This window comes from Schistocerca cancellata, chromosome 2 (genome assembly GCF_023864275.1).
Source record: "Schistocerca cancellata isolate TAMUIC-IGC-003103 chromosome 2, iqSchCanc2.1, whole genome shotgun sequence".
In the NCBI taxonomy this organism is placed as follows: domain Eukaryota; kingdom Metazoa; phylum Arthropoda; class Insecta; order Orthoptera; family Acrididae; genus Schistocerca; species Schistocerca cancellata.
Genome location: NC_064627.1, coordinates 456,002,434 through 456,021,251, shown reverse-complemented (window position 1 = coordinate 456,021,251; position 18,818 = coordinate 456,002,434).

Below are 18,818 nucleotides of genomic sequence, written 5' to 3'. Positions count from 1 at the left end.
ATGTTTATATTACAATACACTTCTCTGTTGTTAGTTCCTTTGGTAATATTCTCTGCAATTATTAAATTCTTTGATACTGTTTTTCATAGTTTGGGGAGGAAAGTGTTAAAACAAGAGATAGAAAAGATCCAACGAAGAGCAGTGCGTTCCATCACAGGACCGTTTAGTCGGTGAGGAAGCTTCACAGAGATGCTGAACAAGTCCAGCGGCAGACGCTTCGAAAGAGGAGTTGTTAGTAAAAAAATATGTTCTTTGTTAAAATTCCAGAAAGAGTCGGACGACACACTACTTCTATTCATATGGAAATCGCGAAATTACCACGACGACAACTCTTATGGAGGCTTGCCGACAATCTATCTTCCCATTCACCGTACAGTAATGGAACAGGAAAGGAGAAAATTATAGTAACATCAGTGTCCTCCACCTCACTCCGTAACGGCACTTGTGGGGTATGGATATAGCTCGTATGGACGCAGAACAATGCCGCTATTAATCGGTCACGGCTCTTAAAAAAAGTGCCCATTACAGAAGAAACAACATTTCTTAAAGCCATGTGCTGCTGATACATCGCTGCAGGGGGGACAGCAGCGCTAGAATTTGATAAAGAAGGGTGACTAGGTTTAACGTCCCATCGACATCGAGGTCATTAGAGACAGAGAGCAAGTTCGGATTGTGTTAAGGATGGGGAAGGAAATCGGCCGTGCCCTTTTCAAAGGAACCATCTCAGCATTTACCTGGAGCGATTTAGGGATTTCATGGAAAACGTAACATAGGGAGGCCACGACATTTGGAACGCGTATTTAGTTCAAACTTCGTACACTCGTAGTACTCCATTAGGAAAAGAAAGTGTGTAAGCAGTAGCGTGTACTTCTCAATCGTTATTGAGAAAATCGCAAGATAATTCTGGTCGTCAAATATATACTTGCGCGTGGCCATTTTTATCAAGAAGCTGCGGCAGCCGAGTGGTTAGCGTTCAAGCCCCTGTGTCGCTGGATCGAGTCCCGATCGTCAGTTTTCTTCTTTTTATTTTGAACACAGTCATTTCCTTTACTATTTATACTACAATTGAAATAATGGGGAAAATATGTGTAATAGGATGAACGTTTATTAAATTTACAATGATATTTGGCAGTCTACAAATTTTTACTATCACAAATAATATAATATTCATAACTTTATGTTTTCCAAATTTTGACGAAAAATACCATCCTGCAACTTGTACTCGTAATGTCGAAAGCGACGATTTATTGTACATCTTTCGAAAGCCGTGTGTGCCGGTCAAAAGTTGCAGGTAACAAGCAGTTTCGGGCTCCTTCCAGGTATAAGAGATTTCTCAAATCACGGACAAACATACATTTTCAGTATCACTTTATGCGTTTGGTCGTTTACTAGTCGACAGTTATGAATATTATATTATTTGTGATAGTAAAAATTTGTAGACAGCTAAATAACACTGCAAATTTAATAAAAGTTCATCCGATTGCCCGTATTTTTCCCATTATATCAAAAATGGTTCAAATGATTCTGAGCACTATGGGACTTAACTTCTGAGGTCATTAGTCCCCTAGAACTTAGAACTACTTAAACCTAACTAACCTAGGGACATCACACACATCCATGCCCGAGGCAGGATTCGAACCTGCGACCGTAGCGGTCGCGCGGTTCCAGACTGTAGCGCCTAGAACCGCTTGGCCACTCGGGCCAGCCCCATTATGTCAATTGTAATATAAATAGTAAAGAAAATGACTGTGTTGAAAATAAAAAGAAAAAAACTGACGATCGGGACTCGATACAGCAATTACAGGGCTTGAACACTAACCACTCGGCTGCCGCAGCTTCATGGTAAAAATGGCCACGCGCAGGTATATACAGGGTGTTACAAAAAGGTACGGCCAAACTTTCAGGAAATATTCCTCACACACAAAGAAAGAAAGATGTTATGTGGACATGTATCCTGAAACACTTACTTTCCATGTTAGAGCTCATTTTATTACTTCTCTTCAAATCACATTAATCATGGAATGGAAACACACAGCAACAGAACGTACCAGCGTGACTTCAAACACTTTGTTACAGGAAATGTTCAAAATGTCCTCCGTTAGCGAGGATGCATGCATCCACCCTCTGTCGCATGGAATCCCTGATGCGCTGATGCAGCCCTGGAGAATGGCGTATTGTATCACAGCCGTCCACAATACGAGCACGAAGAGTCTCTACATTTGGTACCGGGGTTGCGTAGACAAGAGCTTTCAAATGCCCCCATAAATAAAAGTCAAGAGGGTTGAGGTCAGGAGAGCGTGGAGGCCATGGAATTGGCCCGCCTCTACCAATCCATCGGTCACCGAATCTGTTGTTGAGAAGCGTACGAACACTTCGACTGAAATGTGCAGGAGCTCCATCGTGCATGAACCACATGTTGTGTCGTACTTGTAAAGGCACATGTTCCAGCAGCACAGGTAGAGCATCCCGTGTGAAATCATGATAACGTGCTCCAATGAGCGTAGATGGAAGAACATGGGGCCCAATAAAGACATCACCAACAATGCCTGCCCAAACGTTCACAGAAAATCTGTATTGATGACGTGATTGCACAGTTGCGTGCGGATTCTCGTCAGCCCACACATGTTGATTGTGAAAATTTACAATTTGATCAAGTTGGAATAAAGCCTCATCCGTAAAGAGAACATTTGCACTGAAATGAGGATTGACACATTGTTGGATGAACCATTCGCAGAAGTGTACCCGTGGAGGCCAATCAGCTGATGATAGTGCCTGCACACGCTGTACATGGTACGGAAACAACTGGTTCTCCCGTAGCACTCTCCATACAGTGGCGTGATCAACGTTACTTTGTACAACAGCAACTTCTCTGACACTGACATTAGGGTTATCGTCAACTGCACGAAGAATTAAACTTCCTGGCAGATTAAAACTGTGTGCCAGACCGAGACTCGAACTCGGTACCTTTGTCTCCCGAGTTCGAGTCTCGGTCCGGCACACAGTTTTAATCTGCCAGGAAGTTTCATATCAGCGCACACTCCGCTGTAGAGTGAAAATTTCATTCTGCACGAAGAATTGCCTCGTCCATTGCAGGTGTCCTCGTCGTTCTAGGTCTTCCCCAGTCGCGAGTCATAGGCATGAATGTCCCATGCTCCCTAAGACGCCGATCAATCGCTTCGAACGTCTTCCTGTCGGGACACCTTCGTTCTGGAAATCTGTCTCGATACAAACGTACCGCGCCACGGCTATTGCCCCGTGCTAATCCATACATCAAATGGGCATCTGCCAACTCCGCATTTGTAAACATTGCACTGACTGCAAAACCACGTTCGTGATTAACACTAACCTGTTGGTGCTACGTACTGATGTGCTTGATGCTAGTACTGTAGAGCAATGAGTCGCATGTCAACACAAGCACCGAAGTCAACATTACCTTCCTTCAATTGGGCCAACTGGCGGTGAATTGAGGAAGTACAGTACATAGTGACGAAACTAAAATGAGCTCTAACATGGAAATTAAGCGTTTGCGGGCACGTGTCCACATAACATCTTTTCTTTATTTGTGTGTGAGGAATGTTTCCTGAAAGTTTGGCCGTACCTTTTTGTAACACCCTGTATTTGACGACCGAAATTATCTTGCGATTTTCTCAGTAACGCTTGAGAAGTACGCGGTACTGCTTACACATTTTGTTGTCCTAATGGAGTACTACGAGTGTACGAAGTCTGAAGTAAATCCGCGTTCCAAGCGTCGTGGCCTCCCCTTGTAAGTCCGGATGGCCGGACGCAGGTTTGAAGCGTCGTCCTCCGGAATGAGAGTCCAGTGTGTTAACCGCTGCGGCACCTCGTTCGGTGCTAGAATGCGGTGGTAATATCGCCTGGGGTTAGATGCCACTGCAGTGCGGCTCCGGAGAGAGTGTGCAGCAGTGAGTTAGCGGCTTGTCCCGGAGGTTGGCTTAACCGCGAGCTCTCCGCCCTCCCACAACCGCTGCCCGGCGCTTAGGCTACGGCCCGGACAGGGGCAGCGGCGGCGGCGGCAGTGGGGCGTATGACCGTGTCGCCGACTGCTAACTTGATTATCGGATTTGTGGCGGCCAGAGAGACGAGCACAGGCTGCGGTCCTTGGCTGGCAGGTAACCAATTACTGGGGTCTCTGCCGGGACTAGAGCCGGGCAAGATTAAGCTGTTGTCCTTAGCGGGCTTGCACGCCCTTAAAGGAACAGTGCGCTCTGCGCATGCGTCACGCAATGACACTTCTACAAGGAAACAGTTATTCTCTCAATTACAGTGGAGGGTTAAGGTAGTGCGGGACGCATACCACTCATTAACTGCGGGGGCCCTGTTCAGAAAGACTTACTTTTTTAACGTGTTGTAGACTGCCACTGGTAACTTCCAATAAAAAAAAAAAAATTTCTCAAATTTAATAACTTGCTTCGCGTTTGCGAGTAGTAAATCTTTCCTGCGGAAAGTCAAAATGAAATTTTTGGATCGTTCCCTGCTTAGGTCTTACCCAAACTGAAATCGACCATGTGACCAGTGGTTCTTACACGTGTTTTCACTTATAAGAGGACCGAGCTACTCGTTACCACCAATTTGATTCAAGTTCATTGTTCTGGCTTGGCCAGAAATGAAAACGACAGAAGTGGGTGGTCCACGTGGCCAAGCGTTTACAAAAAGTAGCATATTTAGGGCGGGTCAGGGGAGAAATGGTTCAAAATGGCTCTGAGCACTATGCGACTTAACTTCAGAGGTCATCAGTCGCCTAGAACTTAGAACTAATTAAACCTAACTAACCTAAGAACATCACACACATCCATGCCCGAGGCAGGATTCGAACCTGCGACCGTAGCGGTCGCTCGGCTCCAGACTCTAGCGCCTAGAACCGCACGGCCAGGTCAGGGCAGACATGAGCCATATAAGTTCCAGACAGCGGTTGACTCTGCTGACTTAGTACAGAACAGTAAACGAACTATTGTGGAGCCGAGCCCCTACTTTCAGTTTTCAGGTTACTTACACTGTGAAAAAACCAAAATAATTTTCAGTATATTGTATTCATAACTATTTTCGTAAAAGGTATGTAAGGAAAGCAAAGCAAAACTTGGGATTAAGCATAAATTTCGAGGAAGTGACAGTAAGGCTTACACGAGAACTTCGTATATAAAATTAGATTCTGTTGTTATTCTACAGTTGATTTACACGTGCTGCGGTAACATTCATCGTAAAAACAGTGGAACCAGTAATTTTCCCGACCTCTCGCACATCTTATAAATGTCTCCATTTTACCTCTTCACTTTAACTGTCATAACTTCTTGGAATTTTATTTGCAGAGACCTCGTGCACGTTGTAAGTATAATCCTTTTCATGACTTTTACGAAAATATGAATAAATACAATAAACTGACCTTTATGTAGCTCTACTTGCAGTCTAACAAGGGAAACTCCGCACAACATCCCCTCAGCTTTAGAGGTAAAAGTGTCCGGCGGACAGCCCATTTAAAACTAAACACAGATCAAGCATAAAACAGGAGGAAGGTGTACTGTACTGTGAAAAAAAAACGAAATAGAAACACTGAACGGTCTGAGATCAATAAGTGCAACATCGAGCACAGAAGGGAAACAGCGGCCTCGTGGTTAAGTATTCCATGTTCACTACGCTTTCCTTGGTTGCTGGAGCTTGGGAACGGGACATGGTGGCCTGGCCTCGGGTTGCGACCCCTGCCCACTTTGCCCCCTCCCCTCCCTTTGACGCCGGGAAGGATCCTTTTTTAATCGATCACGGTTGGTATGGACTGCCAAGCTCCTTGGTGCTTTTTTTTTTCTTCGCTGTTCTCTTCATTCAAATTTGTGTCTCTCTCGTGGTGTAACGTCCGTTTGCAACAGCGAAGTGTAATGAAGGGTCCTATAATGAAAGTTGATTCTGCACAACTACTCTATTAGCAGGCGAAAGGAAGTGGCTTTCGAATGGGAACCGCAAACCTTTGATGATATGACGACAGGTCAACGGAATCCTCCACCTGAAATTGCGACGATAATGTATTCTTACCACAAAACATTGTATAACCAATATATAGATGACAACTGCCAACACTACAGAAAGATACCAGACTTTTCAATGACCAGACGGACAGTTCATAATATTGTGAAAAAACATAAAAATGAATGGTATTATGGGGTTCACAATGAAGACCGCCCGATTCGCAGTCCAACACCGTAACCACTTAATCACGACGCCATGACTCTTACACGCTGCTCAATGTTACACTTGTTAAGCTTGGACCGTTCACTGTTTCTATTTTGCTTTTTTTGATAGTTAACTATACCTTTTCCTGTTTTAGTGCACTCCATCTTCAGACCTCAAGTGGCCCATCGGGACCATCCGACCGCCGTGTCATCCTCAGTGGAGGATGCGGTTAGGAGGGGCGTGTAGTCAGCATAGCGTTCTCCCGGTCGTTATGGTGGTTTTTTTGACCGGAGCCGCTACTATTCGGTCGAGTAGCTCTTCAGTTGGCATCATGAGGCTGAGTGCACCCCGAAAAATGGCAACAGCGCATGGTGGCCTGGATGGTCACCTATCCAAGCACCGGCCACGCCCGATAGCGCCTAACTTCGGTGATCTCACGGGAACCGGTGAATCCGCTGCCCGAGCGGTTCTAGGCGCATCAGTCTGGAACCGCGCGACCGCTACGGTCGCAGGTTCGAATCCTGCCTGGGGCGTGGATGTGTGTGATGTCCTTAGGTTAGTTAGGTTTAAGTAGTTCTAAGTTCTAGGGGACTGATGACCTCAGAAGTTAAGTCCCATAGTGCTCATAGCCATTTTTGAATCCACTGCAGCAAGGCCGTTGCCCTTCCTGTTGTCATGCTTGTTCTGAATTCAGTTTTTGACGGACTATCCACTGGGCCATCTTAACATAAAATCTGAAGGTGTGCGATGGGGAGGATTGCTTGTAACTAACGTAAAAATTTAAAATAAAAAACAGTTTCTGCATACGGACTCGATCCCACGACCACCTGATTGCCATTTTGTACTCCTTCGGCTGTGGTGCCAACCGCGGCCTGGAAACTACACCAACACATATGGCTCTTGTCTCACCTGTTCCGCACCAGAAATGCTGTTTTCTTTTTCTAAATGCTTGGTCATCTGGAACTCCCACATCTGTCATTATCATTTCTCACCAAGCACTACATATACCATGAACTTGGACGAAACTGGTGATGACGAGTAGGTGCGGTCCTCTTTCTTATAACTCCTCTTTTTAGGTGCTCATTTTCTTCTAATATGTGTTAACCAGGATGCGAAAAGTGTTACGGGGTCTGGCTCTAGAGTGGCTGCTTTCTCGTTAACATGTGGCCTTCGGTAGCCCCTTTTGCAAAGTGTCCTACTCTGGAGCCGGATCATGCTGTGCTCCAGGACGCCCGCAGGGCGGAAATTGTCTGCGCTCGCGGCCGCCGCAGTCAGCGGAAGGGACGACCTGCTAATTTCCCTTCCCAACGTCCGCCAAACACGCAGCCTCTCCGCGTTGTGGCGCCGCTTGCTGCTCCAGCTGCATTACGTTGTCTCTCATGACGATGATGATGTTCGATTTGTGGGGCGCTCAGCTATGCGGTTATCACCGCCCGTACAAATTCCCAACCTTTGCTCAGTCCAGTCTCTTCACTCTCATGAATGGTGATGATGAAATGATGAGGACAACACAAACACCCAGTCATTTCGAGGCAGGTTAAAATCCCTGACGCAGCCGGGAATCGAACCCGGGACCCCGTGCTCGGGAAGCGAAAACGCGATCGCGAGACCACAAGCTGCTGACACTTAGCGTAGCACCATTCAGTAAGTGAACTGTCGTTCGTCAAACTACATGCTTACATTGCAACTCGCACTGAAGTGCGTGGCAGAGGGCTCGCAGAACAACTTTCAGACTAGAGTCATGCGTGACCTAGTAAGCTATTGAGACCAGAAACAGAGCGAGCACGAGTCTACTAATGCTCTGGTCGCATACTTCGCCGCTGTTACCTTCCTTCGTTCCCGCTGTAGCTCCGCGAGTGCAACGAGACTTGAACCGTAGCGCTGCGGTCGCTCTCTTTTAAAATATGTCCGTACGATGCCTCTCTCCTCTTGCGCAGTCGCAGACGCATGGGAAGAAAAGAGCATGCAGAAGCATTTATGGGAAGAACGCATGTACGCATGGGCGTTCTCACTGCGCGAGAGTCTGCTATGGTCCCCCTTCTTTGATTGGGAGCTAATGCTGCATTTATTTTGATGAAAAGGTGACAGAAAAAGAAAATGCAAAAGCGACTGTAGGTAAAAACAGGGGTTCTAGAAATACGAAATGTTGACAGTCTTTTGTTTTAAAATTGCAGGTCACAGCTGGATTTTAGATTTTGTGCTTGGGAAACTGCTAGCTAGTAACTGTCGACTAATATATCAGTTTGAACTATTTATTTCACATTTCAAAACAAAGCATTTCAGTGATGATTCCTAAACTGTGGAATACTTAAGGGAGGTTCCTAGTCTTTATGTGAATGTTAATTAACGTTCAATGCGGAATTTGTGTTTTACTTTACAAAAAACTTATTTACTCAAGTTAAATCAATAAATATTATACGTAGGTAAACAACATTGGACTCGACAAATTTGGGAATTACATGTTGTTGTTGTTGTTGTTGTCTTCAGCCCTGAGACTGGTTTGATGCAGATCTCCCTGCTACTCTATCCCGTGCAAGCTTCATCATCTCCCAGTACTTACTGCAACCTACATCCCTCTGAATCTGCTTAGTGTATTCTTCTCTTGGTCTCCCTCTACGATTTTTACCCTCCACACTGCCCTCCAATGGTAAATTTGTGATCCCTTGATGCCTCAGAACATGTCCTACCAATTGGTCCCTTCTTCTTGTCAAGTTGTACCACAAACTCCTCTTCTCCCCAATTCTATTCAATACCTCCTCACTAGTTACGTGATCTACCCATCTAATCTTCAGCATTCTTCTGTAGCACCACATTTCGAAAGCTTCTATTCTCTTCTTGTCCAAACTATTTATCGTCCATGTTTCACTTCCATACATGGCTACACTCCATACAAATACTTTCAGAAAAGACTTCGTAACACTTAAATCTATACTCGATGTTAACAAATTTCTCTTCTTCAGAAACGCTTTCCTTGCCATTGCCAGTCTACATTTTATCAGTTATTTTGCTCCCCAAATAGCAAAACTCCTTTACTACTTTAAGTGTCTCATTTCCTAATCTAAATCCCTCAGCATCACCCGACTTAATTCGACTACATTCCGTTAACCTCGATTTGCTTTTGTTGATGTTCATCTTATATCCTCCTTTCAAGACACTGTCCATTCCGTTCAACTGCTCTTCCAAGTCCTTTGCTGTCTCTGACAGAATTACAATGTCATCGGTGAACCTCACCGTTTTTATTTCTTCTCCATGGACTTTAATACCTACTCCGAATTTTTCTTTTGTTTCCTTCACTGCTTGCTCAATATACAGATTGAATAACATCGGGGAGAGGCTACAACCCTGTCTCACTCCCTTCCCAACCACTACTTCCCTTTCATGCCCCTCGACTCTTATAACTGCCATCTGGTTTCTGTACAAATTGTAAATAGCCTTTCGCTCCCTGTATTTTACCCCTGCCACCTTTAGAATTTGAAAGAGAGTATTCCAGTCAACTTTGTCAAAAGCTTTCTCTAAGTTTACAAATGCTAGAAATGTAGGTTTGCCATTCCTTAATCTATTTTCTAAGATAAGTCGTAGGGTCAGTATTGCCTCACGTGTTCCAAACTGATCTTTCCCGAGGTCGGCTTCTACCAGTTTTTCCATTCGTCTGTAAAGATTCCCGTTAGTATTTTGCAGCTGTGACTTATTAAACTGATAGTTTGGTAATTTTCACATCTGTCAACACCTGCTTTCTTTGGGATTGGAATTATTATATTCTTCTTGAAGTCTGAGGGTATTTCACCTGTCTCATACATCTTGCTCACCAGATGGTAAAGTTTTGTCAGGACTGGCTCTCCCAAGGCCGTCAGTAGTTCCAATGGAATGTTGTCTACTCCCGGAGCCTTGTTTCGACTCAGGTCTTTCAGTGCTCTGTCAAACTCTTCACGCAGTATCGTATCTCCCATTTCATCTTCATCTACATCCTTTTCCATTTCCATAATATTGTCCTCAAGTACATCGCCCTTGTATATATCTTCTATATACTCCTTCCACCTTTCTGCTTTCCCTTCTTTGCTTAGAACTTGGTTTCCATCTGAGCTCTTGATGTTCATGCAAGTGGTTCTCTTATCTCCAAAGGTCTCTTCAGTTTTCCTGTACGCAGTATCTATCTTACCCCTAGTGAGATAAGCCTCTACATCCTCACATTTGTCCTCTAGCCATGCCTGCTTAGCCATTTTGCACTTCCTGTCGATCTCATTTTTGAGACGTTTGTATTCCATTTTGCCTGCTTCATTTACTGCGTTTTTATATTTTCTCCTTTCATCAATTAAATTCAATATTTCTTCTGCTACCCAAGGATTTCTACTAGCCCTCGTCTTTTTACCTACTTGATCCTCTGCTGCCTTCACTATTTCATCCCTCAGAACTACCCATTCTTCTTCTACTGTATTTCTTTCCCCCATTCCTGTCAATTGTTCCCATATACTCTCCCTGAAACTCTGTACAACCTTTGGTTTAGTCAGTTTATCCAGGTCCCATCTCCTTAAATTCCCACCTTTTTTCAGTTTCTTCAGTTTTAATCTACAGTTCATAACCAATAGATTGTGGTCAGAGTCCACATCTGCCCCTATAAATGTCTTACAATTTAAAACCTGGTTCCTAAATCTCTGTCTTACCATTATATAATCTATCTGATACCTTCTAGTATCTGCTTGATTCTTCCATGTATACTACCTTCTTTTATGATTCTTGAACCAACTGTTATCTATGATTAAGTTATGCTCTGTGCAAAATTCTACCAGACGGCTTCCTCTTTCATTTCTCTCCCCCAATCCATATTCACCGACTATATTTCCTTCTCTCCCTTTCCCTACTCTCGAATTCCAGTCACCCATGACTATTAAATTTTCGTCTCCCCTCACTACCTGAATAATTTCTTTTATCTCATCATACATTTCATCAATTTCTTCATCATCTGCAGAGCTAGTTGGCATATAAACTTGTACTACTGTAGTAGGCATGGGCTTCGTGTCTATCTTGGCGACAATAATGCGTTCACTATGTTGTTTGTAGTAGCTTACCCGCACTCCTATATTTTTATTCATTATTAAACCTACTCCTGCATTACCCCTATTTGATTTTGTATTTATAACCCTGTATTCACCTGACCAAAAGTCTTGTTCCTCCTGCCACCGAACTTCACTAATTCCCACTATATCTAACTTCAACCTATCCATTTCCCATTTTAAATTTTCTAGCCTACCTGCTCGATTAAGGGATCTGACATTCCACGCTCCGATCCGTAGAACGCCAGTTTTCTTTCTCCTGATAACGACGTCCTCCCGAGTAGTCCCCGCCCGGAGATCCGAATGGGGGACTATTTTACCTCCGGAATATTTTACCCAAGAGGACGCCATCATCATTTAACCATACAGTAAAGCTGCATGCCCTCGGGAAAAACTACGGCTGTAGTTTCCCCTTGCTTTCAGCCGTTCGCAGTACCATCACAGCAAGGCCGTTTTGGTTAGTGTTGCAAGGCCAGATCAGTTAATCATCCAGACTGTTGCCCCTGCAACCACTGAAAAGGCTGCTGCCCCTCTTCAGGAACCACACGTTTGTCTGGCCTCTCAACAGATACCCCTCCATTGTGGTTGCACCTACGACACGGCCATCTGTATCGCTGAGGCACGCAAGCCTCCCCACCAACGGCAAGGTCCATGGTTCATGGGGGCAGGGGTAATTACATAGACGCAAAAATAAATAAATAAATAAATAAATAAATAAATAAAAGAAAAATTCAAATGTGTGTGAAATCTTATGGGACTTAACTGCTAAGGTCATCAGTCCCTAACCTAAATTATCCTAAGGACAAACACACACACCCATGCCGGAGGGAGGACTCGAACCTCCGCTGGGACCAGCTGCACAATCCATGACTGCAGCGCCACAGACTGCTCGGCTATTCCCGCGCGGCTCATAGGCGCCAAAATCCTCTAGAACGGAGGTTGCATTTTCCAATTTGTTTTTTGGCGCCATGAGTGGTCTTTATTTCCATTTTTAGTAGTTTGTTGAGGACCTACACTTACTCTAACATTTCTTCTCTTCTGGTGTAAGGCTCCACAGTTGCTGTGCTGTAAGCCGCCATAGCACGAATATTCGTCCGTGGTCTACAAATTTACTTTTCTAAATTTTCTGGCTTATTCATCTCTGTTTTCGTACTTCGAATCTTATGCAATTTTATTCTTTACGGTAATACGATCTGAGACGTTTTATCTAATACTTCGCACAAAGGATATCGTATCTCAAATTTTTATTTAAATAATCTTTGAAAGCGCCATTCCGTACGGCTTTTCTTTGTCTGGAATCATCTATAACTTTAAGCGTGCTTTCTTTGGAGTCAAAATAAAGTTTTGCACATAAATCGTGTCATAGCATAACTCAATGCACTACACAATCAAACACACATGGGCCCCAACCACCTGTCGCCTGCTGGAAAGAGCATAAATTCCCACCAAAGACGAGAAGCAATGCGCTTAACGGACGGCCTCCATTTCCAAAAAAAATTAAACAAGCAAAAATGCGCATGCGTACAAGCGCTGTTGAAAATTTATGGACTTGCGCAGAGTTGAACAGAAAAAGGGCATTTGCTGACGCACATGTACTGAAGCATGCAGGAGTGGAACTCTAGTCATGACTGTAGAGTAGCGCTAACAGGGCAAAATTCCAGATTGTGGGGGTCAGATTACTTTTAACGAAGCTGTTTTCTTGTGAGATTTTGTAGGGTGTAAGACGAAAATTAATTGATGCTAAGTACACTATTGCAAATGTATTCCATCAGACGAAGAGTGAAATATGGAGTAAGTTTGACGCTAGAGTCCACGCTTCAGACGAAAATATACAAATTTCGTCCAAAACAAGCAAAATGATTGTAATCTTGTTTATTCAACCTCCACCATCAGAAAACGTACGTGCTGTTTCAAACGAAAACTGGGCACAGTGCAGCATCACTGTTATATTTCTGAGACAAAAAATTCTGTGTTCATTTCGTTATGGCAACTTGCGTTCATGGGCTAACAGTGAGTTGTGTAGCTTATTCATACCTGTAATTTATTTTAATAATTAATCATCATTTAGACACAGCACTTCATCCTCATGTCATGTTTTCTGGTGCTGTCGTTACAGACTCGGTAACTCCTCGGAAGTGTGTATACATCAACATAATTGTTAGACATTCTCTGAATAGGTGTTAAACAAACTCCGTCCCAACAGGCATCCGGAGGCTCAACAGAACCGACCGGCCGCCGTGTCACCCCCAACCGATACTCGTCACAGGATGTGGTGGATATGGACGGGCACGTGGTCAGCACATCGCTCTCCCGGCCGTTGTCAGTTTTCGTTGCTGGAACCTCTACTTCTCAGTTAAGTAGCTCCTCAATTGGCTTCACAAGGGCTGAGTGCACATCGCTAGCCTACAGCGCTCGACAGACTCGGACCGTGACCCATCCAAGTGCTAGCCAAGTCCGTCAGCGCTTAACTTCAGTGATCTGACGGGAACGAGTGTTAACACTGCGCCAACACCGTTGGCCGAATAAATATTGAAATAAAGTTACAGCAATCTTCAAAAAAGTTTTATCTGTGTAAATGTATGTAAAAACAGAACAAAATGCAGTGCTAATCGATCAATCGTTACATTGTTGTACAGTATAACCTACTTCTGTCATTCAGGCAGGCCAGGCATTTTGTGACATTTCGACTTGCGCTCGAAAATGACTATAAAGCCGAAATCATGGATGTGTTAAATAAGTGAAGAGTAATTTTTAGTTTAATGATGGAAATTTCTTTCCAAACGGTTGCGTATGTTGCGGGAATGCCGCGACTCCGTGATTCTACTTGCGAACTCCTGTACTAGCTCTCCCTTCTGAGCGAGTCGAGTGCACTTGTACCCGACAACAGACTCAGGTGACGAGTGGGCTGCGGCGGCGACCCACGAGTCAAGTTTACGGGCATAAGAAGACGGCTGGTTCTGAGATGACGTCACAGGACTCGTTGGTGAGCTTACAGAGAGTATACGGAGCTCATCTCTGATCTCTAATAAGCGAACACAAAATACAAGGTTAGCAGAGCACAGCCTGACTGGATAGGCTGCTGCCACCATTTAATGTAGGCGAGTATAGAAGCCGTGTCCAAATCCTGGATAACGTTTGACTCCTAAGACGTTAACAGCGTCTTTATCCGTGTACAGGCTTCGCATTCGTAGTTTGTGAGTGACTGTAACTATGCAGCGCGAGGAAGCCAGTGCAGTAAGAAGTAAGACTCATACCAATGCGTACACATTGATAAATCGGGAGGGTGTGAAAAGTGATGAGTGGAATACATTTCTGTAGGCTGGAGACGAAAACAGCAGGTCTATTGAATACGTACCGTGCATAAACTGCGTTGTGTTTGCAGTCGGGAAGGGTTCATTTAAATACATACAGCTGTAAGAAATCCCACATTGACGCAGCTCCTTAAGGGATATTGACCGTAAAATAGTATAACAGCATATTCTGTTGCATTGTGTTCTGAAGACATGACATCTATTAATTCTGTGGCCGGCCGGAGTGGCCGTGCGGTTCTAGGCGCTGCAGTCTGGAGCCGAGCGACCGCTACGGTCGCAGGCTCGAATCCTGCCTCGGGCATCGATGTGTGTGATGTCCTTAGGTTAGTGAGGTTCAATTAGTTCTAAGTTCTAGGCGACTGATGACCTCAGAAGTTAAGTCGCATAGTGCTCAGAGCTATTTGAACCATTTTTTAAATTCTGTTTGTCGCGAGGGTTTTAAAAAACTACGCCAAGAATGAATATAGCTAGGTGCACATCAGGGTGAAGCCGGCATTTGAGATGTTATGCCATGTTTGTCTGCTAGAAGTAGACATATCAAAGAACAGACTGACGCAGTTCGAAACAACGTAATGCATTCTGTAATTATGGATCAAAATGGTTCAAATTGCTCTAAGCACTATGGGACTTTATCATCTGAGGTCATAAGTCCCCTAGAACTTAGAACTACTTAAACCTAACTAACCTAAGAACATCACGCACATCCATGCCCGAGGCAGGATTCGAACCTGCGACCGTAGCGGTAGCGCGGTTCTAGACAGTAGTGCCTAGAACAGCTCGGCCTCTCCGGCCGGCAATTATTTTATATATCCTAACAACATGTGCGCCTACTGAATGGCGCTTTAGAAAAGCTGGCATGTTATTAACAAATCATAGCAGCCAATTACACCCAGAACGCATCAATGATATACTGCTGGTTGACAGTAGATATAAATTTTCTTCTCCAGAAAAGAGCGAAAAATTATGGTCTCCCTTTTTTTTTTTTTTTTTTTTTTTGTACAAAGGCTGTCGTCTTCTAGATTTCCGAAGTGATATTTATTTCATGTGTACGTAGTTTCCTATTAATGACATGCAGAATAAATTTCTGTTTGGAAATGGGTCTTAGCTGAGGGTTTGCTGCAGAAATGGTGTAACCCACAAGTTTCCTGTTTTTAGAACGAAGGAGTGAAAGTTAAAGAAACTGTATAAATTAACTGTTACTGCTACAAAAATTGTTCTTTGTACTTGGAATGATATTATTAAATGTAAATATTTACTTTCTATATGAACTTAAAAATTGCAGTTTCAATGTCAAAATTGTGGGTTACACCATTTTACCTTAAAAAAATTTGAAACTTTATCGGTGTATTCTACATTTTTGTGCTTTTATACGTCATTGCTGCTCTCTACGAGCAAAATACGTATTTACTGCCAGAATGAAGTAACTTACATTGTCATAGTTTTAAGAAAAATGATGAAAATAACACTATTTAAATTAAATAAACAGTATGCATTGAAGAAAATAAACGACATATATTTCACAGTTTACTACAAACAATGGATGAAAAGTACAACTTCTTTCTTTACTGACATTTGTACTCAAAATAATGTAACTTTTTAAGGGAATATTACAAAAATGTCCCGACATTTCTCCCAGTAAACAAGTTATCACTTATTTTCGCCTTTTTCACTCCAAGATATGTCTTTATTGACTCTGGAAGTGTAGCCTTTGAATTAATAATGTCTTCATAAAAGCTGTGATGGATAGGAAGAACGTATTTCATCAGCTTCCTTAAATCTTTAGCTTTAGCATGTGTTGTAGGTTTTTTCACCTCAGATAACTTTAAGAGCGTGACACAACCTGGTCGATGTATTTGACGTCCTTTTCTGGTTTTCTTGCTATTCATGGACCTTATTGTTTCAAAGAAATCGATTGCAAGACTTTTTCCTTGTGAAATTTCAGCCACTGTATCTTCAGCCAGTTGATTTTGTCACCGTCCATAGATATTTTCTTCTTAACAGTTGTCTCTTTCAAAGGCTTGATGCTTTTAAAATCGTCTTCCTATAGATGACTGACTTGAAATTTGTTTCCTTTCTTCTTTGCCGCCTCTATAATTCTAATAAGATTTTCAGCATTAAAAACATATTTTTCTTTTTTCATTCTATTATCTTTACACGAGAAATCCTGGCCATAGGATATGAAACAGTGTCCTGATACAAAAAATTTCAGCTCAGTTGTTTCAACACTAATCTCTAGATTCGTGACAATATACAGCAACATAAGAGACAGACCGAAATTTCGATTTTGTCCCCAACGAGTATCACTATAGCAGACCAATTTCTTTACATGTAAGGGAAGATTTTTCACATCATGCAAAATACATGAAGTAACTTCTTCCAATACTCTACGTGCTTGTGCCTCTGTCCAGAAATGCATGGAAGCTTTGTCTTTCACTAGATTTTGGAAACAGGTTAACTGCCGTAGATATTATATCTCAGAAACTGGGAGTTCAGGCAATGAAAGAAAACTCAGCAAATAAAATGCTGTAACACACATCTCAGGATCAGATCTGATCAGTTCTACATCTTCCTTCATTTGGGACCTCGCCAGTTCAGCTCTTCGAAGGTGTAGTTGATGTGACAGTTCCAGCATTTTCTTTTCTATTTCATCAGTTGAAATTGGTATTTCTGTTTTCTTAATTTCACAACTTTTACACGTATCAGAATGTGGTGGCTGCAATGAAAGATTGAAATCTGAAGTAAATACTTGACGGTAAAGAGATTCCTATACTGGGGTATAATCTCGTTCTTTACAGCAATACAAATAAAAACGATGCATTTTGGCAATGTTCAGTTCGGGATTAAGGTATTCTCGATTTGGATTGTCCTTTCTGGAATAGTCTGGTTGGTACCTTAGGAACGATTCTGTGTGTTCTTTAACTTGATGTTTTACTTCTGCAGAAGTTTTGTTTGCAGGTTCACGTTTACCGCGATTATTTGAAGGGACTTCTCTTTTTTGTTTGTAAAAAGTAGCAGCGCGATACGAAATTTGAAAGGTGATTTGGAAAGCAAGTCTGTACACATTAACATTAGTACCATCCTCTTTCTTTACGGTGTGTGTACGAGTGAATGCAAGACGTGATTCTGTTGGACTATATGACCGCTTCTTCATTGTTTGTTGCACCAATCCACAGATAAAACTTTTTTGAGCTAATTCACCTTCTCTGCCAAGGGGATAGAACCTTTCAAAATCGCGTTATCTGTCTTCTTGAGGAACATTAACCTCACAGTTTTAGGATAATTGCAATGATAGAAACTAAACTTCTTGTACTTGCCAGTAAAACGTTCCATCTTCTTTAAATTTCCTTTCCACAATTCAGGATTCCTTGTTCTGTTTCTACCCTTTTCTTTAATGGCAGGAGGGTAATTTTCAACATCAATAAAGTTTCCACTTGCATCCACATCAGCAATTTCATCTCCTTCAGCGACAGTATGCGTTGTTTTGGTTGAGGTACTTGACATTTGTCCATTATTTCCAGGATCTGTGAGAGTAAGGTTACGTCTTTCACTTGGTGGATCATTTATGGAAGCTGACACAGCAGATGCTTGTAGTCTTGCTGTTTCAGCAATGGTTTGTCTTTTCACATTTCTCTTTTTAAGCTTCCATTTGGGGGTTTCATAATCCGAGACATCTTCGTATGAAGAAACACGTGGAACATATTCTTGATCAGAACCAGAATCACTCAGATTTTCTTCATTAAGTGAATCCATAGTGGGTTACATCAACTTCGCACTCAATTTATTTCAAAATAGTTGTCTACAAGTTATGCCACTAATATTTTACTCCTGATGGAACCTGAAAGAAGTACAAAAATGACAGACTAGAAAAACAATGCAATGAACAAAAAACACTAAAATATAAAAATGTTTTTTTTGGGTTACGCCGTTTCTGCACCAGACCCCTCAACTTCCTCTTCTATTGTATTGAATTATCAAATTATTTTCCACGTCCTGTTTGATGTTAGTTGTGTCAAGTAACCATTTTTGGAAACATTAAAAAGAGAGAGAGGGGGAGAGAGAGAGAGAGAGAGAAAGAGAGAGAGAGAGAGAGAGAGAGAGAGAGAGAGAGAGAGAGAGAGTAAGGCGTTGGATTTGTGCAAGGCTGAAAGCGGGCTCGAGGTAAGATGTCAGTGGAGACCGGCCGGTTTCGTTTATTCGCATATCCCGGGATCAGAGAACAGGTATAGAGCGAGCGCGTGACCGTCATGTGGGGCCGATGCCCCCTTCAGCGGGCAAGTCGTTA